Below are 15882 nucleotides of genomic sequence, written 5' to 3'. Positions count from 1 at the left end.
TATTCTAAAGCATTAAAACACCACTGCATAGTATAATTTGTTGTAACTGACTATTTTTCTACAACCCTGTCTGCCATGTCATGTTCTTGTATTTTATTTAACTGAAATAGAGGCAACTGTCTCTTCCTGAAATGTATTTGAGAAGGTGGGAAATAATAGGATTTTGTTATGGACTCTTCTTGCTTTCAGGACTTCTGGATGTTTCAAAAAAATCAATTTTTATAGGAAAGAACTGTTGCAGGGGTAATTTTCTGATTTTCTTTTTTGAATTTGAATTTCCTACCAGACGGTTCAGTGGTAGAATAGATGGACCTAGGTGTCCTATTTTAACATACACTTCTCAGGGAAAGGTGTTATAAATGTTCATCATAAATTGTCATCTAACAAAGCTCTGATTTCTAAAAGAACAGAAGAAAGCAAAATTACTTCCTATAGGGGTTGGCCAGGGAACACACAGGGAAATCTTGACTCTGTATGAGTCAATGACAAACTTCTGGGGCTTGCAGCCCCCTTGTGATCATACTCAGAAGGTGAATCGTGCAAAACCTTTGACCATGTAAGTCTTCCATGAACTGCAGCCAACAGCATCACCACCTGTTTACGTCCAAAGGGAAAAAGCTGCCTGGGTACCATCACAGTCTCTGATGTTATGCTGGCTTGCAGTGTTCTATGATTGAGTTGGGAGCTCCAGCTGAGGAGCTGGGGACAGATCTTGACAACATGAGAGGTGACAGAAACTTCTTTTGGTTTCACTGTGATCTAGGTAAGGTCTAAAGGTTAGGTACTACCACAGGATCCACCTACAGTTTGTCAGTGAAGCCATTGCCTCTTTTATCTATCTCATTGCATTTAACAGGATTTGTCTTTGGAGATGATTGTCTAGTTACTTGGTGACTGTGATATCTCAAGAAGTTACAACACAAAGTAGATTAACTTGGTGTTCCTAATACAGCAGGACCCATGAACTAGTGTAAATAATGTGGCTTGATGATGATGTGACAGCTTACACCAGCAGAGGACTTAGCCAGGGAGATGAAAGGTTGCTGCTTTAAAGCTAAATGTCTGCTCAAAAGAGTTGCTTTTATCCTGCAAATTCTTTTTCTTACTTATTTCTGTGACATTACTGGTTCAGTACAGAAATTTCTGTCCTACCCACAGAATTGTAGTAGCTACACGTTCAGGGACACTCCAGATTAATGAGATCTGCAACATCTTTAATCTTTCCTCGCAGCATGCTGTGCTCGGGATGCAGTGTGTGAGAAAGACCAAAAGTGAGGGATGCAAGAAATGTAGTCACACAGGAAACTGAAACTGCCCTGTCATTCATTCCTGTAGTACAAAAAACCCTTTCTGTAACCTCAGTTTCCTGATTCTCGTGTGGCTGGGGCCAGATTTGCCACTGGTGCAAACTGGTGCAGCACTACTGACATCAGCTGACAACACACCAGTTTACTCCAGGAGATAACTTGTTCCAAGTCTTTTCAGCAACAAAACCAAGAGGACAACAGCTGTGGATGCATCCAAGGCCAGCAAGGTCTTATGAAATGAAGGGATTGTTTTTAATAGTTGGTGTGCGTGAAGGCTGGGCTTCTTAATGACACTTGAACCCAGTTCTACCACTGTTTTTCCAAAGGAAAAGCTACTGCTGAGTGCACAGCAAAAGTATCCACAAAGTTGTTTATCATTCAGGGAGTCATCCTTAAACTGAACCATGTCTTGAAAATGGATGTTTTTTTGAATGCTGCTCCATCTGAGGAGCTACTGAAGATTCCTTCCTTAAGGATCCTAATATTTCTCAGCTTTTTCTCCACTAGCCAGAGAGGAGCTGGCTGATATAAACTGTAGCAGCAAGTTTCTAGGGTCATGCATACTGTGGTGTGAGAGAAATCTGGGAAGTCAGCTTCCAGAATTCCTGTTTTATTTTCCTCCCCTGAGGCAAAGATGGTCTTAATAGTATTGAGGGAGACCCAGCTAAGGATGTATCCTACAGCAGGTCTATCCTACAGCTATGTTAGTGTATATATTTTCAGGCCCCCAGATACGGGTGTCAATCGTGCTTATGTTCTTCTACAAATATCAGGGAAGTTAAACTGGCAGAACTGGGGTGAGGTGGGAAGAAAAGGGAAGGAAACCTCTGCACACTCCTTCCTGCGGCCCTCAGGGGTTTTGCTCTGTTTGCATTTGGCTTGTCTGAGCTTCAGGGCAGTGGGCAGAGAGTAAGTTGGAGTGAAGCTGTAAACTCACCTCAAACTTGACTGCATCCTCATCCCGATGCCTCTTTTTTATTAGGCAGTGGTGTGCAAAGCTTCCCTGTATACAGTGAAGTACCCTCCACTTGGCTTAGTGGTGTCTTCTTGCTAAAGTCATAATTTTTACCAGCTATCAGCATTTCAGGCTACCCAAATGACAAGGAAAGGCTATGGTTAGGCAGAGACTAATTAGAGGGACTAATCAAGGTTGCTGGCAATTGTGTGGACAGTCTGGTAAAAAGAGGATGAGGAGGTACCTGTGGTTCCCCAGCCTCCCGCTAACAGAGCCGCACTTCTTCATGTGGCTGTGAATTCCTGTGGTGTTTCTTTACCTCTGTCTCAGCCAGGTGGAAGCTATGTAGAGGCAGAATAGCTCATGCTACACATCAATACAGCTGCAAGAGGGCACCTTCCTTCTCCCACGTGTCTCATCAAGCTGACCAAGGCTAATTTTCAGCCTATTGATAATACCTAAATCATTCTAATGGGGAGGAGATAGCAAAGATAAGCTTGTCAAGTGGATATTATAAAGTCTGTGGATGCCTGGGAACTTCATTGTGCTATATGGAAGTGCTATTTCTTAGAGGTTAACTCATATGTAAACCAAAGCTCTTTGGATCCTGCCAAATTCATCACTCAGGATATTGCAGAGACTGCTGAATTCAGGGATAGCAACAGCAGTCCTGCATTTCTTTATGCCATTTTTAAATAGGACATCAACCCAAAAGCATAATCTTAAATTTAATCTAGAAAGGATTTTGAGCTGTGCTGAAAGGTCAGCTCAGTTAGGATAGCTCACAACCACACTCATTAACCCCAAATGGGTTACTTTTTGTTAGGGGCTGGGTGCAGCAGCTGGCTGAGGGGGAAGGGGCAAGAGGTACTGCGGAGGACTGCAGACACATGCCACATAGTGCAAGTGTGCATGGCACACACAGCTGTACATGAATGGGAGGAGAGAGGGGAAGGAGAAAAGATCAGACCCCTACTGTACCCCGGGCTTCCTTGGCAAAACTGTAGAGTTCTTATAAGGAGTGAGAGACTAGGTGGAAGCAGCATTAAAAATAATTGCATTCTGCTGCTTTGGTTATAATGTGTCCCTTGTTCATAACTCCATTCGTGACTCAAGTGCCCTGCAGAAGTCTGGACATGTGACAGCCAATAAATTCATTTATTGCGAGGGCTGTTTGTGTCAAATTCAGAACTGAAAGTTCATCTGCAGGTGCAGCAGAGCTGTGCAGGGAAGCAAACACAGATTTACAGCTGTTGTGGCTTACTCCACTCTGCTACAACAAATCATTTTGTTCAGGAAAGAGGCTCTGCTGTTGGCCAACCAAGACGTGGTCAGAAATTTGAAACACTGCTTTGTTAGTTTAAATGAAAACATTGCTGGACATGTTAGGGTGGGCATTTTTTTTTTACATTTAGTGAAATTTGTCATAAAGAAAAGATTGATTGAAACTGAACAGAATGTGTGTTGCTTTCCACTGTCACTTCCTATCTTCTTCCTTTGCCATTGTGAGTGAATCAAGATCAGGATTTTAAAGTGTTCAGCTCTGAAGGCCACTTATTACTTCCTCCTGTGATCCTGTTTGATTTTCTGAAAATGAGTCAGTCATTTTCTGCTAGAATTTGGTGCTGAGCCTTTTCTCTGAGCTCCGCTCTGCAAGACAAAAAAACATATTGCTTCACAGGCGAAGCAAGTCTGCACAATAGAAGACTTCCTTACAACCGGGCTCTGCCAAGTCTGCTCTTAGCCCTGCAAGGAGTCATGTTACTTCTCAGCAAGGTCATACAGGCCTAAAATAATCACTGATGTTTATCTTTCCCAGAGGATATTAAGCACCCCCAAACACCACCACAAGTGCATCTATTAAAAAAAAAAAAAAATACAGACTGGTGGCTGTCATACCACAGCTCCATCACCTCGCCACTGCCTTGTGTGCTCCCCAGAGATCTGGAGCAGCTCCAGATCAGCAGAAAAGCTGCAGGATGAGCTGGTGATGAAGAAGGGAAGGGTGAGCAGGCCATGCCTTAAGTCAGGCTTCAAGAGAAGAATCAGGGACTGCTAAATACACAGGATTTAAGCCTGTATCCCTGACGCTCCCAAATCACAGGGATTTTATCCCAGTCAAGGGTGTCCAGCGCTGCTGTTAATGATTTGCAGTGCAGGAAAGAAAATATACAAATGCTTTGCAGGCCATACTCCCCTGCCTTTCATGTCTACACCTCTGAGCACCCATTTACTTCAGTCTTCCCTTCCACACTGTGTATTTGGCACATCCTCTCATGCCTACATCCCCAAATTCACAAGCCTCCTCTGGCTGACTGGGGAGCGAGAGACATTTCCTTGCCGCAGTGGTGTTCGTGGGAAGATGTGTGCTCAGGGGGATGCTAAAAGCTTCAGGCAAGTTCTTTGTGTTTTGACAGACTCTGCTGAAGGATTTTGCTCTGACTTGAGCCAGACATGGTACTGGCAGATGCCGTGCAAGCTTCCCACGCAGCACTGGCAGTGCCTCTCGGATCTGACCCGCGACCACCGCCCCTCCCTGACCCCCCTTCCCTCTCCCCTCTCAGCCCAGGCCAGCGTTTATCTTGAGCAGAGAGAGATCTCCCTGCCAGATTGCGTGGTGGTTCTCTGATGTGAACAGATGGGACTAGGGGGGCAGGCTACATCTGTTCCCTGAATTCTTCCACCTTCGCAATTGTTTGCAAATGGGTGAGAGCTCTGGGAGGCTGGGAAACTATGGGTTTCGGCTCAAAATGTTCTTTTCCTGTAACGTGCTCAAAAGTGAACCTGTGCTATGTAATTAAGTTTGACACTGACGAGGAAAACACCTGCTGGTGCAAGTAGCTTGCATCTTTACCCACAGAAGCACAGATTCTTTGCAGGACTAGTGCTAAATCTTTCTTCAGTCCAGTTTGGAAAGGCCCAAGTGAGGAAGCATGCCTCGGGATACCATTCCACAGCTTCACAGCATCAGGGTGTCTTTCTGAGATTCAGCATGGATTTAATTCCTATTTCAATTTCTTATTATGTTTATGTAATAGATTTTCAGAAAGCCTCAGCTCTCATTTCTGTGCAAGTACTAGCCATGGACAGATGTAAATAGCAAAAGTCTGAATCCTTTGTGGAAAATGGACCATAAACTCTTAGTTTTCAAATTTTTGCATCCTTTAAGCATTTTGAGTTTGTTGTCATCTGTGTTTGCTTCTCCTGATTATTTCTTACCAGATTCTCCATACAGTGCATGACTTTTCCTCATAAATCATGCTGTCTTGCCTCCTGGACTCAATTGCTTCTGTCCATCCCGTTCTTGCCAGGGAACAAACCACCCCCATCTCTCTCACCCTGTCTTCTGTCCAAGACAGCATCACCTTATGGGCCACCCAAAGCCCTAAGGGCTACAGCCACACATGCAGAGCCCTAGCAAACTCAGTGACACCAGCTCTGGGCAGGGCAGCCCTATTGGCTCTCTGTCAGCTGAGAATGCCCTCCGAGACACCTGACATCAGGGGCACTCAGCCACTTGGCCATGACTACTGTGTGTCCATGCTCAGTCCCCTTGTGCCTTCTCCTCCCAGCACAGCAATGCCAGGAGGTGGGAGCCTGTGGTCCATGTGTTGGGCTTACACGCCTGCAAACTCCCACCCTCTGGCTGGTGATGCTGTGCTGTTGGACTGATTTCTCGGGAGGACAGAGGTACCTGTGAAAGTGTGAAATGAGAGCGTGGATACCAGTGAGGCTCTGGTTATGCATGTTTATGGCATTCATCTGCTCTTCCTCTGTATTCTCATCTGGACTTGGACTCCACCTTGCTGAATGTGTGTAAGCCAAGTGTTTTCCACAAGTTGCCATTTTTGTGCCTGAATTAAACATCAGCTTCTTGCACTTTTTAATTGCAGGTTTCTTTCCATTTGCAATATTCTGCTGTTTTCATTGTTTCTTGATCTTTCTCCAGTTCTGTGAGCAGTTGGTGATTTCATTTCTGAACTGTTTATTTCTTCTTTCAGATGATTTGTAAGTACTAAAAAAAATTCCACTTTAATACACTGATTCATGCATTGCCTCACAGGGCAGAACTCATTACATTTACATGCGAATTAGCCTTTGGTTATGAACCTTCCGTCAGTTCTCAAACCACATCACAGTGGCCCTATTCTGGCATACTGAATTATTTCTCTTTTAAGATTTTATCCATTGGTAATAGTGTGTGTTTTAAAATAAAAGGAAACACTAATTTTAAATCTATGCTGCTTATTATTTGGGTTTTCTTTTCCCTCTGGATGTTTAGCAAATTATTACATCTTGATATAGTTTTCATTATTTTACTGTGAAGGGCGGCTTGATGTAAAAGATTACAATTACTACAATCACTCCAGGATCAAAAAGCACTACTATGCTTGCTTTTCTTTGGTCTTTCACTTCCTTCCCACCAAGCAGGGCAGTCGGCTCTGCGGTCGAGCCCAGTGTTAGGGGATTCAGAACAACTGCCTTTCATTCAAAGGCTTAATGCTCCTGGCTTAACATTCTCCATGAGAATTGTGTTAGCTCCCTCTCTCAGGAAAACAGGAGTATCCGTATTTTGATCTTCCTGGTGATACAGATTCCCACTTTGGCCCCATGAGAATAATTACTTACTCTTTGTGTCAGTGTTAATTGTTGTGTTTATTCCTAGACTAGAAGGGGACTGAGGTGCAGAGGAAGGCAAGGTTATATTCTGAGGTGAAATGTGTTCACTAAGTTTCAAGTGCATCTTCAAAAACACTATTCCTAGTGAGTATCAACAACCTTTAACTGAGCTCATTGCTGTTACATGTGACCAAATTGGACAGGAGTTCCTTTTGGGAAGTATAGTGAGAAATGTCCTCCCATGTAAGACACATGTTGTTTATTTCTGTAAGGAACTCCTATAGACCTTTACAAAGTCTCTACAAAAAGCAGAGGCTATGACCAAACAGGTTTTTGTCTTTTCAGTAGGAAACAAACTATGGACCCATAATTCACACAGCTGTGGCCAAATTCTCACTGGCTTTAGTCAAATCTGGCTAAAAGCTGACTGGTGACAGTGGTTTTCGTGTTGTCCAAAGAGTCCAATAAGAAACATATGATGCCATTGACATTTTAGGTATAGTGTTGGGTTTTTGAGCACAGAAACAGTCTATATCTGAGCTGGATGCAAAACATGCTTTATTAGTGGTTACAGGCTTGGTTTTCCCTGTGTTTGGGGGGGACCATAGGGTTCGAACGGTGATCTGGGGAATGGTCATCCCTTCTTGTTTCTTAATAAGGCAGATGCCTGACCTGTCATAAAACCTTGCAGGAGCTGTGGCTTTAGTAAGGAAATCCTGTTTTACATGCACCTATTGAGTTCTCCAGTGCCCTCCTCCAAAACAAATCTTAGACTTCTATAGCAGAACTGATCTTCCTGGATCCTGTTGTGTCCGTGGAGTAAAATAAGAATACTTATTTGATCTATGAACATCAAAATAGTTCAGAAAAATTATACCTTAAAAAGTGCTTACTCTTTTCCATTGAATAAAACCAAAATTGTTAGAATGAATGACTCTTAGAGCTCTACAAATAGATGAAATATGGCCTGCCTGTTAGTGTTTGCCACAGGAGGAGAAAGGTAAACATGACCATTTAAGATAGAGGAAGGCTTTCAGAGCACTTCTATAATATAAGTCAAACTGGCCCTGGAGGCAGCCCTTGAGGGCTGACATGTAAGGCCAGCTTTCAAAGCTTCTGGGCTGTCCCCTGCCTGCGCTTACCCTATGGCTCAGCATGCCACCATGCATGGCCAGACAAAGCTGTGTGCCAGATGAAGGGTCAGGAGGTGGTTGTGGGGCACAGCACAGAGCTCTTGGCACTACAAAGGGTGGTGCCAACATCTGGGACTGCGTGGAAGCACAGCCTGGAGCTTCCACCAGTCTGAACTGCTGTTGGCCACAGGGAGAGGAGACCACTGTAGGGACTGATTTGCCTGGTGCAAGGATACATATCTGCCTTTTCCTGTGGCAATGTGGCATGTCTTGCACTTGGGATTTATCCCAGTGCCTTGGTCTTGGGACTTGAATGCCCTCACATCCCACTGACACTTCTATAAGGACGCTGATGATGTCGCAAATAGAGGTCTCCAGTGCAGCTCTTGCTGTAGATGACTATGCTAGTCAGCAGTGATGGCTTGATAAAAAGAATTTGATCCCTACTGAATTTAATGCACAGAGCAGAAATTGAAAAAAAAAAGATATTTTTTGATATGCGAAAGCAGAGTTTGTTTAGAGCCTTTTGAACATCTCAGTGTTTTTTCCTTCCTTGCCAGGCTTTTAATGATAGGAGAAAAGTATCACACGAGCAACACTGCCAGCTTTATGATTTTGTCATGAGACAGTGTTTTCTATTTTGCTTAAAACCCCAGCTCCTAGAAACAATGGATTATGTGAGAATATGTCAGCTCTGTTTGAAAAGCAAAGAAAATTTCTAGTGCTTTTTTTGTCAGAAAAATGATTGAAACATGACCCCAATTATATACTAAGAAATCCAAAAACATGTTTGGAATTGATTACACTTTTTATGTGCATCGTTTGAAGTCAATTGTATGATTTTTCTTTTGGAGTGAGACATCTGACTCATGATTTCTAAATGCTTGGGGAGTGGTGCTATTACATTGGGGATACCACTGGTGTTTCCAAATCTGTTGAATGATTTCTTACACAAACTGCTTTAGCTCCTTAAAGCAAAGAAATGTTTTTATTTGGTAAGATGTATAGGACAGATCCTGCTTTAAAAATATATGGAACATGCTTTTGTTTTGTTTTTGCTGAGCAGCAGAAACATTGAGCAGATCCCACGCAAATCCCTAAAGATGAATTGTAATGCCTTTTGGTATGCACAGAGAGTATCTGAGTTCACCACAACATAGACTTAACCAAAAGGCCCAGTCCTGTGTATATTCAGTTCCTTTAGGGATACTGAGCTTGTGGGACTTTTCTACTTCCTAAAAAGCCCCTTCTGCCCCTTTCAGAGTTAGAGCACCTCATAAAGACTGTGTAAATGCTCCTTTTGGGCAGCATAATTCACTGCTGTCTTGGTTAGGCAGCAGTGCTGCCTGGGGAAGCAGCTTTGGTGTGAATTGCCTTGATAGGATGCACCGGCTCACGTGTCCATAGCTTAGTTCTAACCAAGGCTCTGAGCCAAGCCTTTCCCCTTGGACCCCTGCCTCTAAACGTCTGTGGCCAGCCCAGAGGAGGCTCTGTGAGCACACCCTTTGTGTAGGACCTGGGTAGGGCTGAGCATGTTGTGGTGGGTCGGGTGTTAGAAAGCAAAAGCTGGTGCCTTTGAGGGCAGTAGTAACTATTCTTTGTTAGGGAATAATTTTTCAGTTTCTGGGTTTAAACAAAGGCAGATGATAGCAATAGGAGACATGGCTAATGAACCTGCTCCCTCTGGGAGCCCTGTAACACACAGTGTCAGCACCTGGTAGATGATGCCATTCACTGTGATGCCAGTGTTTGTCCAGAACACATGGTCGGTCTGGCATTGCTGCCATGCATGCAAGCAGTACTAAAATATCTTCTGTTTTTTATTCATTGTTAGCATATTTTTACTTGAGCAAACTCCCTTCAGAATTACCTGTAAAATGGGATTAAGGAGCATTTTTCTTGCTGAGGCCTCCACAGTCCTTTCAGATTTTTTTGATGAACCATGCATTTGCAAAAACACATCCTGCATGCTTGCCAGTAATAAGGTGAAAAATCACACACAGGCTTTAGCTGTTCCAAAGGCCTAATGTTCTTTCCCCCATGCCTGAGTCCATGAACCAAACTATGTCCCTGATTGCTTATTTGATGGGGGTGTGTATAGGGTCTCATAATTAAATGAAACTGCCAAGACTGGTGTTTGGTATAAAATTCATTGCACTGTTGGAACAAGTATATCTAGGGGGAGTTTGAACTATGTTTTGCAGTCTCACTCCCTTCTTCATGTACTTTTTTGTTACCCCTTTTTAACTTCATTGTTTTGGATCAAAATTATCAGAAATTAATAAAAGCCACAAATTAGGAGCAAGATTGCATAATCCAAGATTGTGAGATTTGGGATGTTTAAATTTTGCTGTGTTGCTAACAGTAGAGGTGCTGGTTGCTTAGCACACAGCGGAAGCAGATATGCTGAGATCTGCAGGAAATGAGTGCCTGAAGACAGCACGAGATGGATGAGGGTTCCAGCATGGTGCAAGGTACCTTTTCCTCCTCCACAGGAAAATCAGAAGAGAGGTGTGAGAGGGGCCAAGGCAAGAAGCCCCTGCCCTCAATTGATGTAGTAGGCTAACAGGTGTCACTGTGAAGGCAGATTAGGGCCAGATTAACACTGAAACAATAGATGCAGGGGAAGCATCCCCTTGAAACACATCGAGTTGTTCTGTGCAATGGGAACAAGTGAGTCCTGGCTGCCTTGAGTGGATTCACTGATGTCTCATAAGGAGTAAGTAATCTCTCACCTTTACCTCAGTGAGGTCATGAATATACTTCTGTTTTCTGTCTATTGTTAATAGTCATGTAGTTACCTAAAATGTTTTCAAATTCTTTTATATGTTCTTTAATATCTCAATGTTTGGTAGAATTGGCCAGCAAATATAAGAATTAGTGGTTAACGCCAGGCAAATGCAAGTATTTTTGACTAACCTGATCTCCTTTTAAGATAAGGAGACCCACTTAGTTGATGAGGGAAATGCTGTGGATGTTATCTACCTGGACTTAGCAAAGCCTTTGACACCATTTCCCACAATATTCTGCTGGAGAAACTGGCTGCTCATACTTGGATGCATGCAGTGTGCACTGCATGAAAAACAGGGTGGATGGCTGGGCCCTGATAATGGTACTGAATAGAGTGGTGAGCTGGAGTGAACTCCAGCTCGTGGCTAATCATACATGGTGTTCCCCAGGGCTTAGTGCAGTTTTCTTTAATATCTTTATCCATAATCTGGAAGAGGGGATTGAGTGCAGCCTCCATCAGTTTGCAGACAATACTGATTTGGGCAGGAGTGGCAATCTACTGGAGGGTAGAAAGGCTCTGCAGAGGGATTGGACAGACTGGATCAGTGAGCAAAGGCCATTTGTATGAGGTTCAGTGATGCCAGGTGCTGGCTGGGTCCTGCACTTGGGTCACAACAACCCCAGGCAGTGCTACAGGCTGGGGGAAGGGGCTAGAAAACTAAAACTGCCTGGTGGAAAAGGCCCTGGGAGTGCTGGTCTATAGCAGCTGAACATGAGCCAGGGTATACCCAGGTAGCCAAGAAGGCCGATGGCATCCTGGCCTGGATCAGCCAGGTGTGGCCAGCAGGAGCAGGGCAGTGACCGTCCCCCTGTATGCAGCACTGCTGAGGCCACAGCGCCAATCCTGTGCTCAGTTCTGGGCCCCTCACTACAAGACAGTGCTGGAGGTGCTGCAGCGTGTCCAGAGAAGGGCACCAGAGCTGGGGAAGGGTCTGGAGCACAAGTCTGATTAGCATCTTGGAGAGCTGAAGTTGTTTAGCCTCAGAAAAAGAGGCTTTGGGGAAACCTTATCACTCTCTACAACTGCCTGAAAGGAGGGTGTAGCCAGGTGAGTTTTGGTCTCTTCACCCAAAGAACAAGGGTAAAGGACAAGAAGAAACTGCCTCAAAATGCACCAGGGGAGGCTTAGACCATACATTAGAAAACATTTCTTCCCTGAAAGGATCATCAGGCATTGGAATAGGCTGCCCAGGGAAGTGGTGGAGTCATCGTCCCTGGAGGTATTTAAAAGACATGTAGATGTGGCACTTAATGACATGATTTAAGTGGTGAACTTGGCGGGGTAGGTTAATGGTAGGTTGATGATCTTGGAGGATTTTTCCAACCTAAACAATTCTACAATTCTGTGATTCTGTAATTCTGATATGAGTACACATAGGACCACATGTACTTCTTTTCCTTAGAAAACCAAGCAAGAAAAAACCACCCTAGTAAAAGAGAAGGCCAAGGAAAACTACAATGCCCTGTGTTAAGGAGAGCTTTGTGGTAGGTCCTTCTGGTTCCAGGGTGCATGAAGACCCTGACTTCATCCTGACTTCCTGCACATAACATAATCCCACAGAGGACCAGCAGTGACTCAGCTCCTTTACCACTTGCTGTGGGTACTACCTGTGGTGAATCCTCCCCACCCAGGCTTTTTTAAATTACATTTTTCTTCCTTAGTATTTGGTATAAAGGAGTACAGCAGGCACTTTGGTATAGTGTCCATTTTGAAATATGCCCAAGACCTCCACCACATTCCCTCACTAATACAGTTTTCATTCATTTAATAACACAAAGTCACATTTTTACCTGATACAGCTTGAATAGTTCTTTAGCAAGCTTTCTGCTTCCATGTTATTGCTGATGGCTGATATTGGTAGTATAATTTCTTTCATTTTAGTACCCAAGAAGGAAATTGTACATGTGTTTGGGAGTGCAGTTAGCCTTTTTTGTAGGTATCAATGCAAAGCCTCTTCTTCAATTTCTGAATCTGAGCCAATATTTAAGAAGACAAGCTACTGTAAAGGATTTAATGCAGCAAAAACTATGGTCTTCAGTTTGCGAGTGCTAGCACTAATGAAAAGACCATGTTATTTGTCTTCACTGATTTCTGTCTTGAGAAAGACAAAAAATATTGAATAGAGATCCTGCAATAGGATCAGGGATAGGTAGAGTAGATTGGCATCCCATCCAAAGCAGAACATCCCTTCTAGTTAACAAAGTTTTTTGTATATATTTAAGTAATTTTTAAAGATTTTGCTGCTTAAGAATGGTTTTTGCTGAATCAGAGACTGGATCCTTTTGCTGTCTTTTGTGTGAGGAGCATATTCAAAACTGTAAATGAGAAAACTCTTTCCCTTGCTACTGGCTTTTTGTCCTATTCTGACATTTTTTGCTAATTAACTGACAATTAGCAGCCCTAGAGTTTATTGTTTATCTTTTTGCCTTATTTTCCCCTTTGTTAAACAAATGATCCAAAGTTTTATGGATCACACCTCTTTGTTTGCCATTGTTGATGGATCATTTTCCACTCAGAATGGAAATGATTAAACCATATAAGAAAGGATCATGCTTGCTGCTTATTCTCTGGCATCATATATGGAAAAATATTGCAGCTGGTTGAATTGTCTAGTTGAAATTAGCCTTTAAAGGAAAACAAAACAGGAGGGAATTGTGCAAGTGAGTTCATTAGGGCTTTATCATAACAAGGAGTGAGTGGTGAAGGGGAGAAAAGATGACGGAGTTCATGTTCCTGCAGATTAATTTATCAGTCTTTATGGGCACATGAAAAGAAAATTATGGCTACCTATAAAGGTCTAATTAGAGCATCTAGTGTAAATTCTCTGCAGCTAATCTGGTACAGTTCATAAAAAGCTAACAATAAAAACATAATGATGTGTTGCATTAAATGGGCAATCTTCAGCAAATGGGGCTAAATTAAAAAAGGTCTATTGGAAAAGTAGGCTCTTTATAGGCCTTAAATTGAGGATAACTCATTAAATACACAGCGTGTTTTGCTGTTTAGTCCAATAGTGACTAATGTACCCTGGATGTGTACTCCTGGGAATGATTCTGGTCTTGAGTGCAAGTCAGAACTTCTGGTAAAATCCTTGTAAGTATCACCTTCAGCATTTGGGGATTACTTGCATTTTTTAATGCTTCTTCACAGTTCTGACCTTCATTATATAGCCTGGTCCTGCTGATGAGAATTTTTTGGTGTAGGCAATCAAAATAGGAGCAACTTTTCTGACCCAGCCTTCATATCCATGCCTGAAATGTGGACATACCACTTGGCAAAGGTGTGAGTTAAAAATGTGACACACCACTTGGCAAAAGTGTGAGTTAAAAATCTCGTGTAAAACCTCAGTTCTGTCTAAAAGGAGTAATTCATAATTACTATAATTTGAGAATGCTGAGAGTGCACTCTGAAAACTCTTTTCTAGAAAGCCTCCAAATGTTAAGGCAGTGAGAATAGAAAGACAAATTAATTTATTCAAAATTGTGTCAAAAGGAGAATTTTCCTAAGGATTTCTTTGACTAGACCGCTGTCTTTCTGCCTCACGACTGATTTCCCCTTCTCACCTACTCCAGACACAAGCTACCTGCCTTTGCTTTGTGGACTCTCTGGTCACTCCCTATGTGCTCTGGTTCTGCTGCCACTAATTGATTTTTGTAGAGGCCCCTTGGCCACTAGTAGAATTTTTGAGAAAGTCTGTCTGCACATTTGAGGAGGAATTTTTCAAATGAACCAAACATCAGGCAAATTTTCTCTCTTTATGTTCAAGCTCTCTGTAAAACTGTCATGGGGAGATCCTTAAACACAGTTCAACAACCATGAAGGAGCCAAGACAGCTTTTCATTTTTCCGGCCATGGTGGTCTCCTTATCTGGTGGTTTCCTCTGCTGTCCATTGTAGACAGTCCACCTTTTACAGACAGGAACAATTTTTGGGAGGCTGCTGCTTTGCCATCATCTTTCTCATATGGTACAGTAACATAAAAAAAAAAAATTACATAAAGAAAGGCAAGAGTTATGAGGGTTGGCCATGTTTGCAGGATCAGTAAGAACTGTGAATTCTGGGGTCTGATCAAAACACTGCAGAAAGTGGAGCTCCAGTGACCACTTCTTAGAAGTGCCTTTGAGACAAGCAGCTCCGTTCCCATGTCCCTGAGCTACAGAGAAAGAAAGTAAAAAACTGCAGAGGCCAAACAGACTATATTGATCATAGTTTCCTCCCCAAACCTTTCAAATACAAATACAGTAATCAGATGGCTATGGGCTCTAAAAGTCTGTATGAGCATACTTAAGGGGTAAAAAAGAGAAAGTAGCAGAGTTTTGTGTGTAAATTATCCTTTTCTATGTAAAAGAAACAGACTTAGCCATTATGTTTACCTCCACATCTTTGGAGGCCATTTTAGCAGAGGTCTCTACTTTCCTGGTGTGACTGCCAACTTTGAGAATTTTTAGGTTGTGGATTATTGGTCTAATTGGTTGTAAAATAAACTGTTTCAAAGAACTGGCACTCCTCACATCTGCCACTCTTGGCCTAATGCGTTTGTGATGTATTTGCTGGTAGAGAAAAATGTCGCTGGACGTGTGTGCATGGGAAAGCTGCAAATTGTTTTGCCTTTCTTTTGTTTCTGTTTATCTTGGTTTGCAAATATGAAGCAGACATAGTTTTCAATATGGACAAATGTGCTGCAAAATGCCACTCAGCTGAGGAGATCATAGCTGGTTTTCAATTATTAAAAGCACATACAGAAGAATAAACTCACAGCTAATTTCAGAATGAAGGTTTGCAACAGATGCATGACCCTAGTGAGGAAAGGTTTAGGTAACAGAAATGCTGATGTGTTTTAATTTATGTAGCAAAATCCCCAGAGACAAGGAGGATTGTACATTGGCACAAATACCACATACAGGTTATACCTGCATGTCTGAGAGAGTGCCTGTTAAATGTCACATAGTCCAGTTGTTCCAGTTATGCTGGTGACAAGCATTGGAGTTTCTTATGTGTTTAGGTTGGTCTGAAGAGAGAATATGTCTCTACAGGTCACAGATGAGCAAAAGCTCTGGGCTCTTTGTTAAAAACAGGC

At 42.7% G+C, this 15882-nt stretch overlaps 1 protein-coding gene across 1 annotated transcript in view; it reads left to right on the top strand.

Moving 5' to 3' along the window:
- MAML2 (mastermind like transcriptional coactivator 2) overlaps positions 1-15882 on the top strand; it is a 209467-nt gene that overhangs the window by 19647 nt on the left and 173938 nt on the right. The window lies entirely within an intron of this gene.

Source organism: Molothrus aeneus, chromosome 2 (assembly GCF_037042795.1).
Source record: "Molothrus aeneus isolate 106 chromosome 2, BPBGC_Maene_1.0, whole genome shotgun sequence".
NCBI classification, from domain to species: Eukaryota; Metazoa; Chordata; class Aves; order Passeriformes; family Icteridae; genus Molothrus; species Molothrus aeneus.
Note: the sequence above shows the minus strand (reverse complement) of the source record. Positions and strands in the feature narration are given on the sequence as shown.